Raw genomic sequence first — 12,453 nt, 5'->3', positions numbered from 1 at the left:
CCTCTGACAGTGTTGGGTTTTCTCTACTTGGTTTATATTTGACTAGTTTGTATTTTTCCTGTCTGTATTGGGAGGCTCTTGCACACACCTCAGTGCACTTCCAATGGTTTGCTGTGCAGTTTAGTCTGCTTTGTAAAATAACAACAAAAGCATGATAACCAAAATATCTGTCCCCTCCTCTGTTGGTCAGCTTAGTACCTTTGATTTTCTTCTTTAGGTAGATTAACGGAGGGGCTTGTCTTCTAATTTGGTGACTACAGAAGACAACTGTGACAGGAAACTGGTTTATCAAGATACAGCAAAGAAATAGCCGTAACTGTGAGCCGATGTTGCAATGTTTGGAAGCAGCTAGGCATCACTGAGTGCTCTTTTTAAGGCTCCTTGAGGTGAGAAAAGCTTTGTTGTAGCAGAACTATTTTCCATGTGATCTTCATGGTGTACGTATCCTACTTGAATTGCACTGGGGTCTAATTCAAAAAATTGACGCTTTCCTTGGGTGTTCAGCCAGGATTTACAGTGTGTAAAAATTCAAGCCTGAGGTAGGCTATAAAAATTACTGGCTTCCTAGATGGCAAAATAAGGCTCCTCTCTTGGGTTCTCCCTCTGCCTCTATCACCTCCTATCCCCACTGCAATAACTAAACCCATACAAAATAAAGCCAAGAAATCACTACACTCCTTACTACGAGCAAGGGTTCTATGGCCTATTCCTTGTACAGCACTGAGCACTTTTTGAAAGCTAAACAAGTAACAACCCTATCAAAATAAACCAAGTTAAAATGGTAGCAAATAAAAGAGGAATACAGTAATACTGTGCTCCTTTGCCTGGCTAATGTTTCTATGTAGTCAGCCCTTGGTGTTATTGCCTTTATGAGATTTACATAAATTAGTCATCACATTTTATCATTTTCCTTTTACATATGTATGGCTGTTCGATGTGTGTGAAAAAATGTCATGAGTATCAGAGGTCTATTTGCATTAGAATTTCCAGTGGAAATGTCAAGTATGACCTTTCCCTTGTCCGGGTGGCTAATCCCATTTGAAATTCCTGCCATGCTCCTAGGGAGGGTCAGCGCACTTGTGAATTGAAGCACCGCACCTGCTGCAGCCTCCGCTCCTCCTCTTCCTCCCTGAGCTCAGATGACAGAGCTGGCAGCCTGCAGACCTGGGCTGATGCTCTGCCTTGCTGCCCTGCCTGGCTGTGGTTCACTGCAATCTCTGCTCCTGAGTTATAGGATTAAAATGTGTTCTGATGGATTTTTTTTTTTTATTTTTTCCTTGACGTGTTGTTTTTGGAGGGCTTAAACAATGTAAAAGAAAGGTGCAACAGACAGATTAATGGTGACCGCTTACTTTTGAAATAGAGGAATGATGATTAGGAAATTTTAGGGCAGAAAAATAGACTTTTTCTTATCTTGAAAGAAAAAAAAAAAGGCAAGAATAAAGATATGTGTGGGTTCATAATGCCTCCTGGATTATTGGATAAGAGTTGCACCTTTTATGAGGAGTGACTTGGAGTCTTCCATTGTGGCAAATCAGTCTGGATGCTATAAGCACGTGCAAATATATTGGCAGGATATCCAAATGTTCCTCAAAGGCAATGCTAAAATAAACCAACCGTGTTTTGCCACTACGTGGGTCTGTTGACAAGTTCCCATTACAGGAAATGCTTTTTGGTATTAAGAGGGAACCTGCTCTTAAATTATAATGTCTATTTCTATCATAGTGACTTTTTAATCCCACTGTATGTTGAAGGGATTTGGAAATAAAATTTCCTGCAACCTGTGAGAGAATAACTCCTATAACCTTGCTTATCGCTAGTCACATTTTATTATTTTTTTAGATGTTAGTTTATTTAAATATTTACTTTGGGAAATAACCATCAGAGATTAAGTTCTTGGTTCCTGTAGTAATGTGGGTATTATCAGTTTATGGTTCCTTTCTGAACCAGCCCTCAGTCAAATAATTTTCTGTCAGACTGGAGCTGTATTGGCAAGAACAAGAACCAGTGGTGCCTTTGTAATTGGATCCTGACATTAGAGATAGTACGGCCAGTTCCTGGGCCTCCTCGATCTTATATAAAGTTTGATTAAAGCACAAAGCCAAGATAGTGGGAATGCCAAACTTGCTCCTAATTCTGCTGCCAGGTTGCTCTATGGGCTCTAGCAAATAACCCATTTATAATCCTTAACCTTTGCGCCCACCTATCAATCGAAAATAATATCGAGTCATGTGTGGAGGAGGCTTGTGTATGAAGATTCTTGCGAAAAAAATAACTTCAGTAAATAAAATTCAGTAGTAGCTTGTGTAATACTGTTGGGAATTTACCACTCCTGGTGTGTCCTATAATCATTATGACTATGCACGGTAAGAACTCCTATCACAAGAGCAGGAGTTGTTAGCCTCCGTGGTCCTGTGAGCAGGTTGCCAAAATCTTTGCGTGTCACTTGTACTTTGCAGTGACATGAGGTGCTTGAACAGTTTGGGGAGGGGAATGGCAGCATCTTAGCGAGGTGAGCACAGTCAGCGTGGTGCAACTGGCCTTGCACGTGGATGAGGCTTGGACTCTGCAGCAACCCACTCTTCCTCCTGGTTTAGGTGGTTTAGGTCCCCTCCTGGGCAGGGTGAGGACCTAGTACCTGTGAGATGCTACCAACAGTTTAGGTCCACAGGGAGCTTACCTGTTCCTGTGGCACACAGCAGCCTGGTGCGGTGACTCATTAACAGCTTTCCATCCATGGTGTAAATTGTATTGTAGTGTGTAAAACCAGCACACTTAAATTATTGCGTGACAGCAGGATGTTTAACTCGTTATTGCAAAACTGGTCACCACACCAACTGAATTATTCCCTTTCCTTTTCAGTTTAAGAGGACCCCCTCCCTGCAGCATCTGACTGAAATTGGTCCCAATGGCTTTTATTGTTCCTAGGGATACAGTATAAGCATATGTCTTGCAGTGAGTGTTCTGGTGGGCGATTAGCATTCTGTTAGAGCATAACCTTCAGCTCTCTTCCTGAGGAAGTGAGCTGTACTGACAAATGAAACATGTTTATCTGTTGAATAGAAAAAATACAAATAAGAAAAGTATTTAACTGGGACGTGACTCAGTATGTGACAGGTGGGATGCTGGTTACATATTTTCCTTAAGGAGTGGTAAAAGATGACGGGAACAAATCTGTCATGTCCTCCCAGGGTGTGTATGTGGGCAATGTGAATCAATATATTACAAACACGGAGACTTTGGGGGTTGGCTTTTAATTCAGTGCTTCTAAATCACTGGGGGCTAAAACTGAGGTCTTTAGGCAACAACCTGTCCTAATGCACTTTGCTAAAATACTCCCCTTGGGCTTCAGTGAAGTTACTTTTGGCTGATGTCAAAGCAAGTGCAATCAAGATTAAATCCAGTGACAGAAGTGCAGAGTTTCCTTTGGGAAAAAAAAAGTCTTGTTTCATCAAGCAGCCAGTTCCATGTGTTTATTTGAAAACAGAACATAATCTTGAAATGACTAGTTATTGTTTACTAACATTTTTCCAGTAAAGAACATTGCTTGCCTCTCTGAGGAGCAGTAGAGCCTGCTGCCAGCAGAGCACCTGGAGTAAAGTCTAAGAAGACTGGACACAGCAGTTCCCCTTCTGTCTCTCTGAAAGTCTAGATGTGATCTGCAATCCATACTGTCAACTAGACAGGCTGTAGGGAGAGAACAGACACCTTGACTGTGTGTACTAGGCAGCCACAACCTCATTAAAACTTTAGGTGGTTTTTTTTTAAATAGGAATCTTTGTATGTCACTTTGTTAGTTTGTCAGGCCTTCCTATGGCTTTTTGTTACTAAGACAGAAATGGAGGAGGAAGCAATTCTCAAAGGCATGTAAGCAGGGCTTACCCTACGTAGCCAGTAGTGGCAGTGGCTGCTGTCCCATTTTCTTGCCCTTAGGCTCCCTAATAACTACTTCTGGGCTATTCTGTACCCCACATTGCTCTTACAGGAGGAATTTGACACTGATGAAAGGACAGAGGTGATTGCTGTACTGTCTTGAGCCCCTTGATGAACTTGTCTTTTTGCTGCCTGGTCATTCCTATGAGCTCTTATGAGTAGTCCCCATGTTGGACAGACAGCTCCAGCCAACTGGTCTGATGGGAAGTGTTCTCATGTCCTCAAATCTTCCTGTAAGTCTAAATTTTCCTTTAACACAGAGCCTACTTCCTTATATAGGAAATGCAACCTCTCCTGTGAAGATTTAGGAGCCTCTCCAGGCTGCATGCTGTATCTTTTCCAGGCGCTGTGCTGATACAAACAGGCTGGATTTCTGATTCTGTGGAAACCTTACAAGGTAGCAGCCAGAACCTCTGTAATAAAACCTTTCTGTTTATTAATGACTTCCTGTAGCTTTCACAAGCTATGATGCAAGCTGAAAACAGCCTTTTTCCAAGAACACCATTTCCAAAGGCTTTAACTACACAGGTTAAAAATTCAAGTCAGATCAGAAATATTCTTTAACACTGAGTTACTAAAAGCTTAACAGTATATCAGTTAAATGGCATGGGCGTGACACGAACTGATTATATTTAAGGAAAACAGAGGACAAACTAGGGTCATAAACAATATTTATAGTACTAGGACTGGGAAGAGAGAACTTAATATTCTAAGGCATACTATTACATTTGAGCTACATACCTGTCCCCCTCCCCCTTTAGTTCCAGCCTCCTTAGATTGCTGCACTATAGATCAACACTGTAGATCAGAAATCCTCCTAAATGGTCAGGTAAAATACCCCAAATTGAGGAATTTTCTCTTGGTATAGTAGTGGCATAACTCCCATCCTCATGTGTGTTGTTTGTTTTTTTTTTGATACAGTGTTTCTGAGGAAATAAGGGGAATAATTAGGGGGTTTGCTGTTGTGCTCTGGCTGTCATCAGGGCTTGTTTAGGCTTCCTCATGCATCTGAAAATAGATTTACCTCTGCGTGAGCTGCTAACACTAGCTGAGGGGCTGAGGAGCAGATGTCACTAATGGCATTGGTAATCTGCTGGGTCTGATCCGCACCAAAGCAGTTTGAGTAGAATTGAGGTGTAGTCCATTGCCTTTGTGACTCATTTTGATAAACATGAGCTAATTAATTCTCATGCTGGCTTGTGAGGTCGCTCTCAATCTAGGGAAAAACCCAAGAGTTTTGACCTCATAAAGGTTAAGCCCTAATCTGTTAATTCCATTTTCCAGACGGAGAAACTGAAACAGTCCTTGAAGTCGCAGCAGACAGTTGGTGGCAGATACCTGATTAGCAGGGCAGATTCTGTCTCCATTTGTTTCTCAAGCTAGCAGGCAATAGCTGTCTGTCCTGGCATATCATTGTGCCTGAACTCTGTCCAGGCAAGCAAGCATTTTGACTGTACAGGAGCTACTTAGGTGTTCTAAGTGTCTTCTGGGTCAGTACATTGTTGAAGATCCACAAGATACTTCATGCATTCAGAATCTAGGTCCAAAGTTGCCGCCAAGACACAATATTTGACAAATGCTGCTAAGTGATAGATAAAATAAGTATTAGATTGCTTGACAAGTAGGGTTTTTTCAAGTTTCTGTATTTTATATTACCATGATTTCAAACATATGTGGTTATAAGCTTATCAGATTTCTAAAAATGAACTTTCTATAAAAATCACACTGGGCCCCTCAGCTGTGTTTTCCTCTATTATTTATAGACAAATTTAAAACAAATGGTCTTCTCTTTCAAAAACAAAAAAGCGCAATGAAATGGAAACAGCTGTCAATGTGCTTTTCCTCCCAAAGTCATCTGCAATACGAAGTAAATCGGAGATTATTTCTTTTAATCTGAAGTACATTGCTGTTTAATGGTGGTTTCAGTGGCAATTCAAGTGGAAGCTGAAGGGAAAAGTGTCAAGACTGTTGCAATGGCATGTAAAGGGTGGTCTGTTGAAAAACAAGTCCCAGTTAAATGCCTTCCACAAAATGAAGAGGGAATTCTCCTTCCCCACCTCCCCCACCCTCCTTTTTTTTTTTTTTTTTCTTTTTTGCAGCTGGGATTTGTTTCTGGGTAGCTAGAACTGCTGCTTTGGTTTTTGGGCCAGAACATGCAGCCCAAGAAAGTAGGAGGCAAAAATTTTGTTGCCCAACCCCTGTTCAAGGTGACTTACTCCTTCCCTCCTTCTCCCCTTTCTCCATACCCCCCCTCAGCACAAAAGGATACCAACACTTACTGACAGTGCCCTGGCTTCTTTCACTTCTGCTTCCTCCTGTGAGACACCCTGACTAAACTAATGAGCCTGCTCTCATGAATAAGGCCTGCTGCAAGATCAGGCATAGGGTTAGCGCTCCTTGCACGTCACCTTGCTGAAGCACAACACTGCTCTGCCTATTTTTGCTGTATTTTTCTCTCTCTATGGCAAAACTCATCGCAAGAGAGCTAAAAGCCCCTTTCTTGGCAATGCCACATCTGTACAACATTGTACTGTTAGAGGGTGTGTGAAGAAGATTGCTTGGTCATTAGAAAACAAGATATACAAACCTGAGGGATTGATATGTCTGAGGCCAGATTCATGCCTGTGCATGTTAGTTGGAGCGAGGTGGCATTGTTCTATTCCTTCACACTTTTAATGGGGACTGTGACTAATAAGTAGGGACTAATGATTGTGGAGACCTCTGCAAAAAAGTCTTCTGCCTCTCTGGTGAGCATGACTATGGTCAGTCAGTCAGGAGTGAGTCTTGTCTCGCTCATGCATGAACAGGGATACTTCATATTAATTTTTCCATTGCTACTTATGCTGGAGCCCTTCAGCTGAGAGGAGGCAGAGGGCTGGCTGCAGTCATGCAGGTTTCCCAAGGCAGTGTAAGAGCTCCTGCCACAGTAGGGAAGAGATGATTATCCAGCATCCACGCGTGCCCCGTTTCAAGACCTGCGATTAAAGCAGGAGCCCGGCAGTGCTGCCGAGGTGCTGGATTCAGGCACGTGTTTCAGCCATGCCCTCAGCTCATGCTAAAGGGGTGGCTAGGCATCTGCTTCCTTTTCCCATGTCCTCCTGCATTCTTTCACCAGTCCTTTGGTTTTTGCAGGTGAGAAACTTGGTTGTGCTGGCTAGAAGGCAGCCACAGCATGGACAGCGTAGGATGGGGTGTGGAGATACTGATGCCTCGGCACACTGCAGCATATACTTTCTCCCCTGGTTAGATATAACCTGTGTGGTGTAAGCCTTGGCCTCCCTTAGTGCCTGTGAGAAGGGTGTACAGGTGAAAGAAAAGCAACAGAAAAGGGAGTGCTGTCCTGCAGAGTGACGTGGATAGCTTAAGGAGTTGGTCCTGTTCAAACAAAATGTGCCCTGCTGTATTCAAGTGAGAAATTACTCACCTAGGAGCAAAGAGTTGAAGTTTTGACTCCTGAATGGGACCTGTATCCCATAAAATATATCTGGGAAAGGATTTGGAGCTCAGAGGGGACAAAAGTATTAACGTAATCCTTGATGCGTGAACAACACAGCAGCAAGACCAACATTAGAGTACAGCATACCCTCTGCCTGCCTGTGCTTTTTTAAGAGGATGTTAAAAGACAGAAGGGTGCAGACAGCTTGAGAGCTAGTTTAAAGGCTTGAGTTTTGCACGGAGAGAAAGATCAAGAATTCAATCTATTTAGCTTATCGCAAAGAAGGTAGAGGTGTGACTTGATGACAGTGCTTAAGCACCTTTGTGAAGAGGAAATATGTACTAAATGCTCTGTCATTTAGAAGGATAAATCACAAGACTGAACTTGAAATCAGAAAGCTCAGAGTTAGGCATGTATCTTTAGCAGTGAGGTTTAATAACCACTATAATAAACTACCAAGCAAAATGATAAATTCCCCAGCTCTTGATCTATTCAGGTCAGCACTGCAGGCCTACTTGAAAGAGGTGCTTGAACTAAAGACAAGCTGCTGGCATGAGCAGAGAGGTAACTGTGACTAAATGGCCTCTTGTACAGACACTGGGATCTCAGGTGATGCAATAGTTCCATTTAGAATTAAACTTCACGAATTTATGAAGTAAAGTGATTCTCTTGATGGGGTCACCTGTTCCAATAATAGATAGCAGCTTGAACCTGCTAAGTAGATCACCTCGTGCACGGAACAGGTCCGCAGAGCAAACATATCATCCTTAGAAATAACTACATGGCAATGGCAAGTGTTATGTTAAGTCCTTACTGTATCACAACAGTACTGTAATTCTTCTGGGTTTAGGTCCTGTTGGAAATGATCCAGCCTGAGCTTCTGTTTCTATCCTGACTCCAAACTTGGATATTCAAACTTCTATTAGCAAACAAAGCCATCTTTAATTTGTATGCATGTGTAAAAAAGGAAACTGCTAGTTTTTATTATAGTTTTTTTTAATGAAATAAGTGTACAAACCTTTATAAAATAAAGCATACATAAAATCTCTGGTACCAGATGAAATCATTTGCTTGAGTTACTAGAGTGTCTATTTGCCTCCAGACAACCTCCCGTGAGCCTGCTAGGAACAGCAACTGTACGTAACTTAGTAAAAGGTAGTAGAATAGCATTTACAATGGGAGGGGCAAGAAATCAAAATGATGAATGAATGCTTTGATAGTGTAGTACATTGTTAAACTTCTGAAAGCTGAAACAAGGGCAACAGGAAAAAAACCCCAAACCCCATAACCCTTGATTTTAAACTAAAAGGGTGTGTCTATTTCTCTATTTCTGAGTTACAGAGGCTGCAGGGAGAGCTGACTGAAAGCCTCCTGCTGGTTCGATTGCATTTTGTGTGCTTAATAATCTCCTCTAGTTACCATGTTTCTGCTTCTCTGGTGTCCTGCTTTTCATCCCATGTCTCAAGTGGCACTGTGCACCCACCATACTTAATTGATAGAAGTCCAGTAGCTATATGCAGGCAGGTGACTGTAGGAAGAACTCTGACATCCTCTTAGGTTGTTGTTAATTTTAAATACATATATATATATATTTACTTATTTTAGGTGCCCATTGACTTTTTGACTGCTGCTTTTTCAGCAGCTGAGAATCTGCAGCTCTCAATCAATCTAATATCTAAGCTGTCTCAGAATGGGGCATCCCTCAGTGGTATCAGTTCAGCTGCATTTTCTCAGTGCCTTAGTGAAATGTGGTGGTGTGGTGTCCTGGTTCTTCCTCCTTTTCATACAGTGTTGAACAGAATGGGATTATGGCCTAAAAGCACAATCTCCAGCTACTAAATAATATGCAGTAGTTAGTCATATATGATAATACATGACTTGATATTTTAGACAGAGGAACATGAGGAAGGGTGATGAAGGATGTTCAAGCTAATAATGCTTTGGAATTAGTATATATAATCATAGGTGCAAGGTACTGCAAAACTTGTCACTTGAAGAACGTTCACCATACTCTGAAATGCTGTCCTGGGTTACCGTTAGGGATAAGCTTACGGACAAAAGCAACTATTGTTCTGATAATGTATGGCAAACCCTATCTTCCTTACAAGAAACAGGAATCAAAATTAGAATTCAAGTTTTTCGAATCCTTGAGCATGCGTGGGCCTGGATATGTCTTTATGTGGTTTTTACTTACTGATTTTGGCGTACGTGTGTATGCGTCTATGTTCTTTTAGTTACATAAATACTTATTTCACTTTTTATTACCCGCTAAAATGATAAAGTGAGAAAGAGGTTTGAAATCTTTGCGTGGGGCCAAAATCTCTGTACTCCCTCTAGAAGAAAGATTGCATTTTTAATTGAATTAGGTAAATCCCTTTCATCCTTTTTCTGCTTTCTCTATTCTTAAATATCACTATTATTTTGCAGCCATCTTCGTACTTCACATTTTACAAACCTTAAAATTTTGTGTTAGGAACTAGTATCTCTTAACTAGAGAAGGTGCTTTGCCACCCCTTCTGTTTTGTTTTTGAATCTTGCCAGCAAAAACACACAGTTAATGGCGATGACTGAAGAAAAATAACCATTAGAGCAGCGCTACTGTGTGGTATACACTCTGTAGCCATTACTTTCAGAAATCACTTAGTTTAGGGCACTTCCCTGTGACTTTTCTCTCAAACACACCCTATTAACAATGCACTTTGTCTCAGACTGTATTGCAGCTGATGATAAACAGATGGATCTTGGTCACTGAATGAATATGAGAAAGCTGTTTGAGCATGGTATGGTTCGTATTCCCATCCAGCTGCCTCGGGCTTCTGTCCTCTTGAAACCCTGCTGAACAGTGAAGGCTTCTAATTAGGTTTGAGGGTGAGGGTCTCTTTCGGGCCATATATCACTTTCTTAGGCAGGGCTTCCCCAGAATTTGCAAGAAGGAAAATGCACGACTCTGTCAAAACAGCATCTTCTTCAGAATGACCTGAAAAAATGGGGTTTGTGTGGAAGTTGGCTCTTTGGGGGAGGGTGGAGAAGGGAAAAGAGGGAAGAAAGATGGTGAAAATTGCTGACATCTCCCACAAAACAGCTCTTGGCATGCTGATTGGATTGAAATGATGTTGTGAGTCCCTGGGGACGTAAACCAATATAACTGACTGCAGCACAGTGCGGACATGTGCGACGTTGGTTGTGTGCCATTAAGCGATGAGCTCCGGATGCTTGAATTGCGTTTTGGTTTTTTTAAGGGTTGTTTGCTTTCATGTTAAAACTTCCTTTTGTGGCAATAAGGTCTAATGCTTACCTATAGTGCCACTGTGGGCACAAGAATTCATCTGCGTGAAATTAAGTGGTCTGATGTGATTGTAAGTCCACTGCAATCAGTAGGAAAAACATTTCCATGTGGCTGATGCCTTGTGTGGCCGGAATGGAGCCCTGGCACTGTCTAGGTGTGCCAAAGCACCCGTCAGCCTCTTGGAGAGAGGTTTTTGTCCCCAGTTCTTAGAAAATGGTGACAATAGTAAAGATATTGGGTGGCGAGATAACAGAAAACGGAGTCACCTGGCTGCATTTTGGTGACCCTTTTGCCCACTCTGTGTGTGTGAAGGGCAGACCACCACCTCAGTGGGGGAAGGCTTCTCACAGCGAGAGGGAAGGCAAGGGCCGAGGAAGATATGATACAGGTTTCTCTTTAATTTTAATTTTAATTTTTCCTTCAGCTGGACCTAGTGGATACATGGTTCAACTGGTACTCAGGAGCCAGCCTGCAGACCTTGTGTTTTTAAATTTACTGGTGATCCAAGGCTTGAGACACGCTGTAAAACTGGATCTTGCTATCACCCGGGTGCCCCTGCGTGCCACATGCACGAATACAGCTGGGCAGGACCAGCACAGAGCCAGCTAGGCACGGCGACACTGCCCGAATAAGCCGGGGATAGAAAGAAATTATAGCAGAAACCCCTTTTCCCGCTCGGTGTGCCCCTGGCGCGGCGGTGCGCCGGGCCGCTGGGCCGCTGTGGGGGGGAGGCCGATGGTGACAGGGCACCGGCGGCCGCGGCGCCATTTGCATCTCAATGGCAGCTGCCTGCGGGCTCGGTGCGTTTCCCTCCTTCTCCACCCCGCCCTGTCGGCGCCCGCCTGGGTCAAGGCTGCAGGCGGTGGAGAGGGAGACGGGAAATGGCGGGGGGGGGGGGGAGGACGACGGGAAATGGCGGCGGGGCGCTGGCAGCAGCGCCCCTGTCCCGCCCGTGAGGTCCCTCACAAGCCCGCTGGGCCTGAGGTACCCCAGACGGGGCCAGATAGTGCTGAACCCTTCTGTTTAAAAATGTACGGAAACGGGCTTTCCTCCGTGGCGGGAGGCAGTTCAACGCTGCCGTGAGCCATGGAAAAGCCCCGTGTGCTTGGTGGCAGCTTCGTCTGTCGTGCCACGAAGGCGCGGGTGTCGGTGCTGTCCAGTGGAGGTGGCCGAAGGCTAGAGAGGGCTGTGGTGACATGGGGAGCCTCTCTGGCCGGCCTGGTGGGTGCCCTGGGCCTTGCCTATGTGTTACCGGCTGGGTGACATGACTGAGGCCTTGGTTGACGTTGCTTTGTGGTAACTTAAGAAGGTTTTATACCCACGTCGCGATAGCCTCGCAAAGAGGAGTGGGGAGAGAGCGGCCGAGGCTGCTGGAGTGTTTTCTAGGCTCATAAAGTTGCCCTGCTGCAGGTGCGGGTTGTTTCCACTGCCAACCGTGCTGATAACCCTCACCTCCCCGACAGCAAATAAACCCTGTGGTTCCCAAAATGTTGGGATACATCTCGCAATTCAGCCTGAAACGGGCTCAGTCAGCTGTCAGTAAGTGACCCATTTTCCCAGCTGCTGCTGGGTGCGCTTAGCTGTGAGGCGGCCTGGGTTTGAGCTGTGTCCCTCCCCCAAAAGTGCTGATGTATGAAGAGAAAATTGTGTGAAGCTGTGTTTACCAGGTCGATAACATTTGAAAACCAAAAGGAGGCTGAGGTAGATACTAAGAAGTCACCGTAAAAATCACAAAAACCTAGTTCTGGAATAAACCTGTACTTTTCCAGCATTTTTGCTCACTGTAGGAGCCATCACA

At 43.7% G+C, this 12,453-nt stretch overlaps 1 long non-coding RNA gene across 2 annotated transcripts in view; it reads left to right on the top strand.

Annotated features, from left to right (window-relative positions):
- Positions 1 to 228: 228 nt before the first annotated feature.
- Positions 229 to 12,453, top strand: part of LOC138687681 (uncharacterized) — a 250,329-nt gene continuing 238,104 nt past the window's right edge. For both annotated transcript variants that reach the window (XR_011326805.1, XR_011326800.1), the window contains exon 1: positions 229 to 386. This is a non-coding gene — a long non-coding RNA (uncharacterized lncRNA). The remainder of the gene's footprint in view (positions 387 to 12,453) is intronic.

This window comes from Haliaeetus albicilla, chromosome 1, assembly GCF_947461875.1.
Source record: "Haliaeetus albicilla chromosome 1, bHalAlb1.1, whole genome shotgun sequence".
Taxonomy (NCBI): Eukaryota; Metazoa; Chordata; class Aves; order Accipitriformes; family Accipitridae; genus Haliaeetus; species Haliaeetus albicilla.
The sequence above is the reverse complement of the archived record's forward strand: the minus strand, read 5'-3'. Positions and strand labels throughout refer to the sequence as shown.